This window comes from Myiozetetes cayanensis, unplaced genomic scaffold, assembly GCF_022539395.1.
Source record: "Myiozetetes cayanensis isolate MyiCay16 unplaced genomic scaffold, myiCay2020 scf4, whole genome shotgun sequence".
Classification (NCBI taxonomy): domain Eukaryota; kingdom Metazoa; phylum Chordata; class Aves; order Passeriformes; family Tyrannidae; genus Myiozetetes; species Myiozetetes cayanensis.
In genome coordinates this window covers 66,631,430-66,645,332 of record NW_026087631.1, presented here as the reverse complement: position 1 = coordinate 66,645,332, position 13,903 = coordinate 66,631,430, and positions in this window count along the sequence as shown.

The following is a 13,903-nucleotide window of genomic DNA, read 5'->3' as shown; positions in this document are numbered from 1 at the left end:
AACTTATCTTGCAGATTCCTTGATGAATACAAGTGGTTTGTTTTGTTGGTTTTTTTTTTTTTTCATGTCAAAATGTCTATACAAAGTAAAACAGTCCCATATATTAAACCAGTAATTACTTCTAACACATGGTCTAGGAGTGCAATCGAAATTTCATTTTTGGCATCTGTCACATTTTCTCTTTCTTCTGCTCAGTCCCTGGAATCAGATTTGATTCAACATGGTGGCCTAATTTTCAAGGTTTCTCACAATGACACGCATATTCAGCTTGTAAGAGCTGAATAATAATAAAAAAAAAAAAAAAATTAAAGTAGGTGAGTCTTCTGAAGTCTGAAAATCCCCATTGTGCTGGGTCTCCAAGGCTGTTTACCACTAGATATTAAGGCATTTAAGAGAAAGCATTCACTTTGCCTTTTTTACTAAATTACTTAGTGGTATGGTTGTGCTGTTACTCAGGTGTGTGAAACACTCTGAAAGAAGAATCTCACCATAGAAAAGTCACTGCTGACAGGATCCTAAATTTAAGTACTTTAAGAGAGGAGAATGGGATCAATCTGTGTCATTCTTCAAAATACCTCTAAAAGCGGTATAAAGGACAAGATGAAGCTCCGTGATCTTTCACTATGGTAATTCCTCATCATTGCCTAGTTATTTTATCATCTTTTCTTAGTGAGAAATATGGTCTTCTGACAAATTTGTAACATAAAACATCACAAACTTAAAACTAGGTGAGCAGGGCAAGTTAAGGGTCTTTCAATTATTGGAGGAGGGAAACACTAACATCCAGAAACTTATTCATCCACTTTAAAATAAATTCCTAAATTAAATAATTTTCTGGAGGCATCCAATTAGCTCCATTGACCACATGTGGGAATAGTTCTTCTGTTTGCTAGATATATAACTTTGATGACTAAATTTAGGTGAGATGAAACATGCCTTCAAGAAACTCTATGATAATTCTGTAAACGTATCCTTTTGTGCTCCCTCTCTCCCCTGCTGTTTCTTTTGTTCACTTGTCACTTCTCATTTCCATGTCATGTATCTAAACTTAGACAGTAAGCTCTTTGAAGCAGAAACCAGGCCTGAATATTTGTCTCAAGACTGAATAACCAGCTTAATCTACTAGTAGGATGGGCAGCTGTGGAGTACCTAAAACAGTATAAGGAAATCAGCTATATGTGATTATATTTTTATTAGAAAAGCTGTTTCCTTTTTTGAATAAATCAGAAAAAATTCCACTAGCCAATAGGATGTACAGTGTTGCCTAAACGGCTGTGGGGAAAAAAGGACTCCAAGCCAAATTAGGTAGGAGATAAGATAAGGATACAAAAGCTTTAATGAGCCCCCAGGCTTTCTGGAATACCCTCAGCGCTCCCGAAATACAGATGTCCACAGTTTTTATAATGATTTTCGCCCAATCCCCGTCCTGCTACCACCCAGGTTCTGCCCCCGCCACGCCTCTTGGGAATTGGGTCTGGGGGTGTTTTGGGACCCCCTCTTCTTCATCTTCATCTCCCTCAGAGCACGTAGTGTCCTTGGAGGTCTTCTAGAATTCTAGGTCTGAAGGTTGTTGGGTCTATGGCTGTATCTTCTTCCGTAGGGTTAGAATGTTCTTCTACAATTCTACCTTGAAAAAGAGACTAAACAGGCTGTGGAATTGATATGGGAATGGGTAACAGGGGTTTGAGCTGGTGTGTTAAGGGGTAAAGGTATAATATACTGATACTCTAAAATCTACATTTACTACATATCTACTTCTAAGATCTACAAAAATTAAAAAATCAAAACATCAAAACTCCAAGGTATCAACAGAGATTTAGTTTTAAAAAAAACAAGTAGTGTTTTAACTGTTTTTTTTTTTTTACTATAAAACCAGACTTTTATATAGATTACTATAATAAAGAACAAAGGACTAGTGATCCTAACAACTCACCACAACCTCCCACTACAACTGAATGAAGCCAGTACTTGTGGGACCATTAAGAAGAGGAGATTGATCAACATAACACCATGAAAAGAAGCAAAACCTAAATGTTCTGCAAGACTATAATTTTATTATCATTAGTTTTGGAATTTTTTTGTACAAAAAATATTTTTTTCCTGTAATGATTAAATCTTAACTAATAATACAGATGAGTTTTTAATTGTACTAACAATAAATTCTTGGGTTTATAGGAGATAGGTATAAAGAAGGCAGGACCTTTTCATCAGATTTTCTTTAGGTTAACTGAAAGTGTTGCTATAAACAAAATTGTGACTTCAACCTAGCTAATCACTGAAGTATTTTCCTTTAAATTCTGAGAACATCCATCAAGTAACATACAAAAATATTGAAAATTGACATAAGTGCAAGGTCTCAACGTTTTTGGTTCCCTTCCCCACCACATCCCCAATATTATTTTTACTGTAAGATTTCTCAGAGACATTTAAAGGCTCACCCTTGGTTTAGGTAACATCTGAATATGAATATAAATATCTGGATTTTATCTATGAGATACCTTTATATCAACATCTTATACCCTCAGGACATAGACTTTGTTTAAAGAGCAAACGAAGAAAAAAACAGTACATGTCTAGAGAAGATTTTGTTATTATTTTCTCTGAATACTGAACTTTTAAATATTATCAGAGCAGTTGTTATTGCTCTGATAACTGTTGTATTATTTTGATTCATGCAAAGGAAGTTTCACACAAACCCCCGAACTCACCCTCACATACCATAATCTGAGCCAGGTCATGTGTTTTATACCATTTCAAGCAACATATTTTACACCATAATTAGGAGGGTAGTCTGTGAAAAATTGAGGAACTGATTTTATTCCAAGCAAATTAAAATGAACAGGGGGTACTAACAAAAGAACTATTTCTGTATATTTACTAACTTATAGGCGTACCGTGGAGACTGTAAGGTGAAGAGTCCTATCTGGACCTCTCACCAGGGAATCTTTTGCGGCCGGGAACAGGGAACAAATTATGAATAAAAATGTATTCCTCTGTGCCATGTGGATACACAGAGAGACCCTCCATGCCTTGCAATGTGAGGATGATGCAAGACCCCCCTGTACGAGCCCAGGGGAAGTATGTTGCAACCAGTCAAAAGATAACACCCACTTCCAAAGCAGAGAAATTACCTTTTAAGGCAACAAGCGGACAGTAAAATGAATATTCAACAACTGATTTCAAAGGGTACAAAAAGCACGGTTTTCAAACAGCGGTGTGCTCTTTGCATGATTCAAGGGTGCACCCAGTGCTGGAAATGGGTACCCAGCACTGCAATAAAAATCTCTTGCTATATTTCTTTGTCCTGCAGGTATTTTTACCGTCTTCAAAATTCCAGAGAAAAAGTAACTTATAACATAGTCGAGGCTGATTAGTACAGCATTAGCCACCATGCTTTACGTGCCAACATTTAGGTGAAAGGAACTCCAGCTGAAGACAGAGCCCTGTTCTGGATTCTCAGTTGGGCTAAAGGGGCAAGGAAAACTACCTCATCCATAAGCAGGTTCAGATAATGGTCATCAGCTCTAAACATGAGGAAGAATATTTCCAGCAGAGCACAGAAACTTTATGACCTTCTGAGAAGTTTAGATTCCAGACATACTTCAAGTAAGTATTCAAACTTCACGTGTTTATTGGAAAAAAAGTACATGTTTTTTCCACCGCAACTGTGTTTATATTTTCCATCTCAAAACATCCTTCTGGAATTTCTATCTACCAGGGAGCACAAATATAGAGTTAGAAAGATATTCTGGTAAGGCTCGGGAAAGACCACAATAAGCACACAATCTGACCTTCATAACATAAGCCACCAAATTTCACCAAGTAATTCTTGCATGAGGCCTTATTCCTGGAAACACTAGAGGCAGACTTTTAGAAAGACATCCAGGTCATATTGTCACCAATATTCCCTGAGGCTCCTCACCAATTTTCACATGTCTGACTCCCCAGAACATCAGCAGGGGCTTTGGAAAATCATCAGAGGCTGCTTTCAAACCTAGATGCTTGCAGTATGATTATAGGTTCCAAACACAGTGACGCAGACAGCCAGCAAGGGGAGCAGATCCACCCTTATTGTCTGAAAGTCTTGCAATAGAAATATTCTTACAGTCTCTTCACCAGGGAACAAAGGATATAATTTAGCATGTTGCACTCCCAGAAAGGCAAATGACTGAAAACTAATTGTTTTTCCCATTACAGAGAACACCCGTGATTGTGCCACTGTCAGTCTCTCCCAGAAAACATTCCAGACAAACATTATTTATTATGTGCAGCAATAATAATAGTAATGATACATTTTGTCTGTACAATGACATCCATCCTGATGCTTACCAAAGTGTTCTCAAATCTTAGTGATCTGTTTCTTTCAATGTGTGACCTAGACCCTGGATATTTGGGTAGCAAATTGTGATCATGGCTAGCAAAGAACTGAGAAAACATCCCTAACATTGCCAACTTTTACTCAAAAACTTCTTGTCAAGGTTCCCTGGTTTGTCTTCTTTCGCCAAGTATTTCCCCTGGGGAACATGAACACTTAAGAATGTTTAGAATCCAAATCATCCAGGATTGGAGAAGAGATAGTTTGTTCAGTACCACCTTGGTTCAACTCTCAGTTTAAGTCCAGTACGATTATTTTAATTACTACTGTCAGTGGTTATTCACAGCTTTGTTACTATGATATAGAATGATCATTGTTATTAATTTGGCAATGAATATTGCTGTTATTCAACTTAGTTGTTTCTGCAGTGTAAATGTTAAAATTAAAATTTTAATAAAGCTAATTGTGACATTATATATAATGATAATATAATAATATTCTATGGAGAAGCACGCTTCATTAAAAAATCTTAATATAGTCTCTTTTAATAAGGGTTCCTAACAATCCAAGGGGTAGGTAAACACGCCCTCAATTTATGATGAAAAGATAACTGGATTTGGGCAGTAATATAGTAAGTTTTCAAATGCCGGTGACAAACTCCCCTTAATTCCAACTACGTAACACTATTCTTTAACAATGCAAATTACCAATTGTATTTGGAAAAGAAAATTAATAACAATTGAATTAATAAGCAAGGTGGTATATACTTTCTGTAGGGTGAACAAAGCTAGTCAATTAGGTGCTTCATCTCTTCTACATGGCTTGTTTCATCTCATCTACTTAATTCTCTAAATGCTAAATGTTGAGTCTAAGTTGGTCATATAGGCGCTCTCTATTTGTCACGGAAACATCCCCTTCTTAAGAAAGTTCCCTTGCAGCTCCATCAGCTGAAACATCCCTAAAGGATTATTCCTCAATTATCATGCTACTGACAGGACCTAGGCACACACTCCTCAATTCTGCAGAAGAAGAGTTACAGAAAAAACTTGAAAGTCTTGTCCTGAGTGATTATGTGCTTTCATAGGGATTTTACAAGTGTGTCCATATAATTCTCCTTTTTGTCCTATGTTTTGTTTACTATCTAGAGGTAAATTAATACGAAAAGTTATGTGTTCCTTGTGCATCTCAGAGGTCTGAAATACTTTATGGGATTGAGGCTATGGAATGAAGGGTTTCCAGCTAAAGTCTGAAATACCCATCTCCAATACCACCTTGGTCTTTTACTATTTCCATCAAAGTACTGCTCCAGCCCACATCTGAGAGTAGAAAGGACCAGAAAATCTAGCAATGTGACCTCAGTTCAAGGAATGAGAACTTTTCAAGTGTTGTAACATTTGATCTTAGAGGGTCTGATCAACTAAGAACCCCTTTGATATAAATTTTGTAGGTGAGCACGAATATACAGACAAGGTGAAACAGAGCAGAAATTGCTGAGATACAAGTCAGTGGGTCTCTCAAGTGGCTTGACATAGGACAGAGTCATAGAGCTTCATCAGATTGGGTCCAGATGTAATCCTGTTGTATCCATTTGATGCTATAAGTTTCTTTCCATTTTAATTTGGGTAATAACTACACCTAATTTTGTTAAAGAATGGTTATACTCAATTTTCAGTTTTGAAATACAGTGCAGGTTTGAACCTATCCTAACAGGAGCACCAAGAAGCATGAACCAACAACTACCAATCACCCTATCATCACTCCATCTCCTATTTCCCTTGTTCCATGTGCTTAAGTTTAAAGGTTTTCAGGGTCACAACAGAAATCACTTGCTCCCAGATAATCAAGAAGCCTGTACTTGAAATGGAGGCTGAAATTTGCCCTATACGTCATTCTAGCCACATCCCTTCTACAGTGCATTAGAGCAAAATAAGCAAGAAGAAAAATAGAAGCTGAAGTATGGGCAAAGGAGAAGAAAAAATTAATTTCCAGGTCTTAAAAATTTCAAAAATAAGAGAGGCGAAGTCAAGAAATATTGTGAGTTTATACCTATACTAGCTGGGTTTTAGAAACAAAGAGAAACTCTCCTTTCTCCTCAAAATTGTAAGAACATAAAATAATTCCTTTAGACAATCTTTGTTTTTCTTCTAATTTTCTGGATTCTAATTTTTAGTTAAATATCTTATTGTTTCAGCTCAAGTCTTGAATGTGAAATGTACAATTTAGATTAGTTAAATGCAGTGAAGCTTCCAAAACATCCCTGCCAGAGCTTTGAATGGAATTAACAAGTGCATGTACAAATTACATCTTATTATTCAGCAGATGAATTTTTGCAAGGTTGAATTTTCAGTTATCAAGGTTATACATCTTTCTGCCTAGACATTTGTGAGGGAGATATGGAACCCCTATTCTCCAGGGATTAAAACTTTTCTGATGAAAGAGACATCACCTCTAAACTCAACTAACATAAGAATGTCGTGATCTCAGGTTATCTTGATGCACAGATGAGTCTGAGATTACAAAGCAGAATATGATTAAGAAAACCTCTTTTTATGGCTGCACACAACCACAAGGAATAAACCTGCACTGTCTGAAACTGACAACTCAATTTGGGAAGAAAATAGGAAGGTTGTTTGTTGCGGGTTTTTGGTTGGTTTTTTTTTGGTGGTTTTTTTTTTTATTATTATTATTTGTTTGTTTGGGGTTTTATTTTTTTAAATAGAGAGAGCAAAACTGTACATGAATTGAAGGCAATGCATTTCAACACTTCCTGAGGAAAGGTCCCTTCTACTTCAGCAACCAATACACTGCCATCCTAAGGTGGATAGCTTAAAACTAGATATTTAAAAGTTTTGAGAACTCTGGGTTAATTTGGGGATCCCACATATAGTTACGTCATGGAAAGTCTTAAAAAACTGATAAGCTATCCTAAACTGGTGGTGGGAAGCAATCACAATATCCTACACCGAGTTTGGTTTCATCTTATGTTTATGTGTTATGAATTCTTAAGGAGAAATTGAATTGAGTGGTGCTACTGCTATTTTATGCAATTATGTCTAAAGTACATAACTGATATGACTACACAAGCTGAACTGTGGATTGTCTTAGGATGCACCAGAGAGAGGGAACAAACCAAGACTTTGTTTAGTCTAAGAAATAAACAGAGCCCAAACAAAGGTATTTGCGGATCCTCTGACTTCTGTGGGTGACAGGTTTCTTGGATTTCTTTGATGACTACCTTTAATTAGTTAAGTTTGAAATACAGATGTTATGAGCTTCACTCAAATTATGAGTGAAATAGAAAATAGAGGGGTATTTTTTAATTAATCAGTCCTGAAAGGAAAGAAAATTGTATCTCAGAAAGTCCTGCTTAGAGTTTTGATGTGTGACAGCAGGGCTCTGAGGGATGTAGTGGCCAATACATGCTTTAGAAAAGCATGCTTTTCACAGGAGAGGTTGTTAGCATTGTCCTCAAAGTTAATGGATGAAACAGACTCTTAAGCCACAGGCTCAGTTTTCAGCCTCTGAACACAAGTCTGTCCTCTGCAGCACAGCAAGGGAATTTGGGGAGGCTTTGTGAATGGAGTTTTTGTCCTGTGTTTGGTGTCATCCTATTGAACAAGTTGGTCTCCGTGCAAAGGGTTATGCAGGAGATTGAGTCACTTTTCAGTGAGAAGGGTCTCAAAAAGATTGCTGACAACAGTTCTCACTAATGTTGTGCAATCAGTGTGATTATCAGAGTTACTTTCACAATCATCTCACCAAACATCAAAATCTTCCTTTAACCTTTATTGCAGACAGAATAAAGTCAATTAATTAGCTTTTCACCATGTCCAGTGATAAGTATGAACTTATACAAAACTGACAAGTGAGAAAATTTAAGCATTAGACAATCTGATATCCTTCCTTCATGCCCTGGACACAGCAAAGTCTACTGGGATTGGGCAGATATTTTAGATGTCATGACAAATTTGGGGACTGGTCACACAAGAATATCTGTACTGACTGGTCTTCATGATTGAATCATCTTATTACGTCCCTGAGTGGATGCCAAGAGTATGAAATGACCTATAACTTAATAATTAGTTTTAATTTTTGTACTCTTGTTTGTTGCTCCTAGGAATCCTATTTATGATCATAGCCAACAAAAGAGATATGCACATAGTTAAAGTTTTCTGAAGAGAGATGTTGTCTACAAAAACATACTAGAACTATGTGATTGAAGAAATTGGTGCCCAATATGTTCAGGAGATTAGCTTTGAATTAGTTTCCTAGAAGCTGGAGATTATCCAGATCAGTTGTACTCTGAAACATGTTACAAACATACAGCAACATGAGCAACTTCAAAAAATAAGGTCTTCCACAAAATCAGTTTGTTCAGAAAGATGCAGAACTGCTGACTACTTGACTAAGTAAAAAAGTAAAATTTAGTAAACACAGTGAAGACCCAGGTCTAAGGCACTATTGCTTAGGGGAGTGTATTAAACCTTAGGGGAGGGTATGAAGAGAGGAAACTCACATTTTTTGATGTGGGAATCCTGCACATCAGAAGTTAAAGTGAAGAAAATAATCTCAGCCTTTCCTCTAAAAGAGCATTCAAATGCATACCCATTTTACCTATATTAATTTTTAGACTTATAACTTACATGCTTAGCAAAATGCAATCATCCCAGTTCCTTTTAAAAGGAGATATTTAAGGGAAAGTTTCTTGTACAGAATTGTGTTCTGAAGCTTTTTCCTTTCACTCTCTGTTGAAAAAGCTTAGATGACTTATTTTGATTAGACGTCACCAGATAGATCTTGTTCAGACTTGGCTAAACTAAGTCATCAGTCTACAACATTAAACATAGATGGAGGCCAGAGTAACACTGTGTCTCCGTTAAACACTTAAATTCAAACTCTGAACTTTATGTTGATTGAAAAAGTCAGCTTGGGGACCAAGGCTAAAACAGATATCCCCTAATTGGTAAAACATGACCATCAAAAATGCAGTGCAGGTACCAGCCTATAGGTCATTCTTGCATATTAATAAGCTTATACACACGTAAATGCTTAGGTATGAGGGTTATGAGTACGGGATACCATCTTACCCAGCTGCATTTATAGGATTATTCATCCCATACAGTGAGCATATCTACTGGTTAGAACTGTGCCTTTTGTTTCTCCACTAAACTGATAAAATTGTGACTGTATTTAAACAATCATATGTCTTTTCAGGTCCTACAGTGAGTGTAGAAATATATGTGATAGGAACAGGACTTTTTTAATCACCTTAAAACACTGGTGAGTAACAAACTGTCCAAAGAAGATTCTTCCAAGAGGTTGAAGATAAGGCTGAGGGGAAGAGACCATAGACCAAAATCTCTTAGATTTGTGAGGCCCTGGGGGTGAAGTCTTGAGCGTGTGATGCTTCTTTGGGTGATGTTTATGTTAAGGAGATGAGTGGCATTCCCTGGTTGTGTGATGTTTATCTCCTATGGGCCAGGCTGTGCCTAAAGGGGCCCTGTATGCACACTTCCATCTGTCTGAGAAGGCCTCTTGGCAGGGGAACCTTCAAAGCAACCCCTCCCCAAGCCTAAATGACTTTGCAAAAACCAGGACTTCCAGCCCCTGAAGAAACACCATGACTGTGCAAAAACAGTCTTACACACACACAGGGAAAGGCACCAGGAGGGTTTTTCAGGGTTTATAAACCCACTGAATTTTGTGTTTCAGGGGCTTCTCTGCCCCATCACTCCCCAATGGACCAAGACAAAAGTGACCACAACAACCAATTCTCTGGAAAGCTTTGAGTGATGACTACAAAACTATTATTCTTTTTTCTCTCCTCAGGAAGGGTATTGAGGTGCTGGAGCAGGTCCAGAGAAGAGCAACAAGGTTGGTGAAGGGATTGAACACAAGTCCTATGAGGAGAGGCTGAGGGAGCTGGGGTTGTTTAGTCTGGAGAAGAGGAGGCTCAGGGGTGACCTCATCACTCTCTACAACTACCTGAGAGGAGGCTGTAGCCAGATGGAGGTTGGTCTATTCTCCCAGGTAACTATCAGTAAGACAAGAGGGCATGGTCTTAAGCTCTGCCAGGGGAAGTTTAGGTTGGATATTAGGAAGAAATTTTTTACGGGGAGAGTAATGAGACATTGGAATGGGCTGCCCAGGGAGGTGGTGGATTCTCCATCCCTAAAGGATTTTAAGATGAGATTGGATGTGGCACTTGAGTGCCATGGTCTGGTAACCATGGCATGGTTGGATCAAGGGTTGGACTTGATGATCTCAGAAGTCTTTTCCAACCCAGCTACTTCAGTGATTTATTCTATGATTCTTTCCCTTGTTTCCCTCAGACATCGTCTTTGGTGGCTTTATTATGATCAAAATTGCCACATACCTGTTTTCCTTTGCAATCAAATTGTTCTAAAATAAACAATACATATGTGTGTATATATAGAGAGAGATAATATACACATATGCAGAGAGAGATATAAGAGAGATATAGGTATATCTGTAAACATTGATCATTTAGTATCAGTCTAATTCTCTCCAAGGCATTTAATAATAAAACAAAAGTTACTCCTGCCTGTCAGGGTGCATCATAACAGTGTGTGAAAACAAAGTATGTATGTTGCATTGTGATTCTGCTTGTGTCAATCACATCAATATTGTACAGCAGAGAAAGTTCCTGTATGTCAGCTGGGAGAGGGATAGATAGTTTCATATGTTCAGGGAAGTCTGTGGTGAGCTTATGCATAAAACCTGAGGGGGCAAGTTATTTGTGTATGACAGTTCCCTCATGCATAAAAAACCACTTTTTAGGATGTTCTTGTTCAGGCAAAAGTAAAAGTGTTTGTATTAGTCTGTGAGCACAAGAAACCTGTGATCATATACACGTACTCTACAGAAGAAGGAAGAAACAGTGCATGTGACAGAAGGAGATTCTGTGTGTTTGTGTGTGTGCACAGGCACATCTTTGCCCTAGGCAAGTTCAGCTACTAGTTTGAAACTTGAGAAATTGACTTTACTGGGATTTGAAAGAGATCTCAGGTGAACTAAATTTGTCTTCTTTCTTTTCCCACTAGTGCAGCCAAAATGGATTCTAAGTCTAATAAGGTTTGACAAGACCTGGCACTGGAGGCAGGTGCCAAGGAATCCAACTAGTCGAAAGCATTAGAGACACCATGGGCACCAGAGGATAGAGGTGTTGCCATGGGAACAGAACGAAAGATGCTCCATGGTGGCTGGTTAGGAGGTTTGTTTAAGAGGGAGCCAAGCAGCTGCAGACTTGCTATCACCCTATGCTTGAACAACAGTAGGTAAATTCCACCCTCCTCCCTGCTCTGCCAGGAAGTGAGGAATTTAATTCTGCCTCCTTAAGTGAACAATGTTGAAATCACTGACATCGCTGGAGACTCCCAAATGGTATGTGTTGCAAAAGAAGTTGCCTGGTTTGGTACTCAATGCTACAAATGTCTGATCTTCAACGGGTGCTTGAGGGCATGGAATATATTTTTTTAAAGAATTAAAGGATTTCATTTTTAGTTTACAAAGCTGTCCACCCCCCTTTCTCTGTCTTCCTCTCTACGTCTCCCCTGCAACCTCTCCTCCCACTCCATGAAAAATGTGCAGCCCCTTCCAAGGAGCACAGCCAGAAAATGAAAAAGAAAAACTTATTATGAAATCAAGTTCTGCTTCAAGGGGAATTTATGAAAGTATTGTCCCTTCCAGAAAATGAATACAAGGGCTTTTTACTGGTTTTTTTTTTTTCCTTTCTTTTTTACATCTGCAAATCTATACAGATTGAAATAGGATGTGAAGAAAGGAGAAGGGAACCTTTCTGGCTCCAAACTAAAATACCAGCTGAGCAGCTGCAATACTGTAATTATAATAATTTGTGTTTCAGTAATGTCTAGAATCCTCTGATAATACCACAACTCCATGGTGCTAGGTGCAGTACATAATGTGGTAGGAGACAATAGGTAGCCTGCAGAGCTTGAAAAGAAGATCAAAAAAGAAAACAGCAACTTAAAGCTAAAAGCTAAATCTGAAAAAAAATGCATCTTTATACCGCGTTAGAAAAAGGAGGAAGGGAACGAATAAGGAAGGGATTCAAATTACTTATTAAAGAGCACTTAAAGATAATGTAGCACCATTAAGCAAACAAGAGGCTCTGGATACAATCTCTCATTCAAGTTGTCTTTGTTTATCAGCAGGAAGAGTCTCAGTTTAATGATCATGGTACACATACGCACATATCCATACCTCTGACCCTCTGTGAATGTATGTGTGTTTCTACCTGCCTATTTAGTTTCTGATAAAATGCTGCCTCAGAACCAACCACAGCCAGAGTCAAGATAACTTCTGTCCAAACCAATGCAAATGTTCTTAGTTAAATTGTTTCAACTTCTGTTTATGAAGCCCTACTCAGCACATCATACTACTGCCCTCATTTAAACATATGTTTGTAAGTGGCTACACTACCTAAAAAGTCATGGGTTCAGTAACAAGTAAATCAAAATAAAAGCATGTTGCTGAACATAAATTGAAACATAAAACTATAATTGCTCTGAAAAGGATGTGTGCATTCATAAATGAAAACATTTGCCCTTTGATACAGTTTATCTTCTTTATATTTTATATCATGCTTTGGGGGTTTTTAACCATTTTTAGGTCTGGAAACCTTATATGATTTCTATGTCCTGGTTCTCTTTAAGATTGCTATTAATGGACTTTGCAAACTTAGCTCTCTCATGGGCTTCAATTGTCTGACCGTTGGATTAATGTTATCTTTTGGATTAATGTTATCCTTAGGGATGACATTTACAACAGTGTCTAAGGCAGGCAAGTATCAAGGATCTCTTAAATGTCAAGGAAAATATTTTTTTTTTTATAGCCTGAATGATAAACTGTAAATTAAGCTCTATTATTATAGGCAGCCGAGCTTGCATATGTTGGCCAGATCAAGTAAGTTGCTGCTGCAATGTCAGTACATGCAAGACAGACTGATCATAACCATGGGTGGCATTGAGAAGGTAAAAAGAAAATAATTCCTTGTAGTTTTTTTTTCCAATTTGTCACACCTTAAATTAAATTTTTCATTTTATTTAATGTCAAAAAAAAAGGATTTTTCTTTACATAATATGCATGTGAGGAATTTATGAAGTTTAAAATATTACATGGTTTCAAAAGAGAAAGAAATTATTAAAGAATAATAGCTTTTCAAGATTAACAAATAGGAAGATATAATCTCTCTCAGAACAAATCCTTTTGTCCCAGAGTTTTGAAGGCTTGTTAGTAGACAGCAGTTTCAGAATTTTCTAAAGATTGGTTCGTCCATGGGAAATGCAGACAAATTCAACCCCTTTTCTTGAAAAGAGTTCATGTCACTGTTTTTTTCTCTTGTAGACACCTAAATGTAATCCATTTGCTGACATAGGATTGAGTCGTTTTTGATCCATGGCATTTTCTCCATAAGCATGAGAAGTCATCATTCCTAAAGGGGAAAATGGCTCAAGAGTCCTCCATTACATCTCCAAGTGAACTTCTTTGATGAAATTCAATGTTGGAAAAATAAATAAAACTTCCCCAGCACCAAAACTTGTAACA